Raw genomic sequence first — 1,855 nt, 5'->3', positions numbered from 1 at the left:
AAGGCCACCAGGTTGGTCTGACAGGACCTTCCTCTAATGAACCCATGTTGACTGCCCCTAAGCATAATCTCCCCTGCTGGCCCCTTGTGGATATGCGCCAGAATAATTTTCTCAAAAAGCTTGCCCAGGATTGAGGTAAAACTAATCTGACCTATAGTTTCCCGGGTCCTCCTTCCTCCCCTTTTTGAATATGGGAACCACTTTGGCCCTCTTCCAGTACTCTGGAACCACACCAGAGCACCACGAGTGCTTGTAAAACCAAGCGAGGGGTCTCGCAATGACCTCAGCCAATTCCCTCAGCACTCTTGGGTGGAGAACATCAGGACCAGCTGATTTGAATACATCCAGTCCTTCCAGAATTTCCCTAACTAGTTCCTCACTAACCCTTGGCCTAGGTGCACCTTCCCTGAGGTCTAAGGGGGGCCCAAAAGGGGGTGAACTGTTCTGGTCCCTGCTAAGGAAAATGGAGGCAAAGAAATCGTTAAATATGTTGGCTTTGTCGTCTAGTGCGACAACCAAATTTCCTAGCATGTCCTGCAGGGGCCCCACATTACCTGGAATCTTGTTTTTTGCCCCATATGTATTTAAAAAAGGACTTCTTGTTGTCCTTGATCCGGGAAGCTAGTCCCAGTTCCATCTCTGCCTTGGCCTCCCTGATTGCCCCCCTGCGTCCCTGAGCAACCTCAGTATAATCCTCACTGGTGATAGCCCCTCCCTTTCATTGGGTGTGTGCCTCCATTTTAGCTAGGAGACATTCCCAGATGTTTTTGGTGAGCTATGGAGGCTTTTGCGCTCTCCTGCCCCCTTTGATCTGTGTTGGGATTACCTCCCTTTGGGCTTGGAGGATCGTCTTCTTAAGGAGCAACCACTCTTCTTAGACACCTGGCTCCCTTTCCCTCTGGGACCTCAGTGCTTCCCTGACTATTCTCCTTAGCTCACTGAAGTCTGCCTTCCTGAAATCTAGGCCTGCTGCCTTGCTGCAGGCCTTTGCCACCTTGTGCTGGATGGTGAATTCCAGCAGGTGATGATCACTGTTACCCAGGTGGTCGAGCACCTGCAGCCCCCACACCAGGTCATTGCTGATGGCCAGCACCAGGTCCAACTAGGTGTCTCCCCTGGTGGGGCTGTGCACTTCCTGGGTTAGATGGGGGTCCTGCATTTGGGCTAGAAACCTATGTGAGCAGTCAGACCTGGCTGACTGCTCTTCCCAGCGGGTGTCTGGAAAGTTCAGGTCACCTATGATGACCATGTCTTTTGACCGAACTACCTCCATGAGCTGACTTAAGAATTCCTGGTCTAGCTCTTCCCTTTGGTTGGGTGGTCTGTAGTAGACCCCACCATTCCATCTTTCCCCTCAACTGCCTTGTATTCTAACCCAGAGCACTTAGAATGCCCCTCCTCTGATTCTTTGCTAATTGATGAGGATGTGTATTCCTCCTTAATGTAGAGCATCATGCCCCCACCTTTCCTCCCTGTCCTATCCCTCCTGTACAGCCTATAGCCCTTGACATTCACCGCCCAGTCATGCGTTGAGTCCCACCACGTGTCAGTGATCCCCACTATGTCTGGGTTGGTGTCAGCTAGCTGGAGGGTGAGCTCCTCCTGCTTCTTTCTCATACTATGAGCGCTTGTGTAGAGGCATTTGAGGCCTTCTGTGGATGTGTGCACTGGCCCCCTACTTCCAGCATTACCCTGGCCCGTCGCTTACCTGTGTATATGTTCCGCTCGTCAGCCTAGGCCGTACTTGTGGGTGTTGCTTGGTTTAGCAGTGCAATGCTTTCTCCACCCTCGTCTTCCCCTTCCCCCAACGAGCCTTGTTTAAATCCCACCAGAGGAGATCCACCAACCTAGAAGA

This window comes from Crocodylus porosus, unplaced genomic scaffold, assembly GCF_001723895.1.
Source record: "Crocodylus porosus isolate Cpor-Errol unplaced genomic scaffold, CroPor_comp1, whole genome shotgun sequence".
NCBI classification, from domain to species: domain Eukaryota; kingdom Metazoa; phylum Chordata; order Crocodylia; family Crocodylidae; genus Crocodylus; species Crocodylus porosus.
This window is presented reverse-complemented; position numbering follows the sequence as displayed.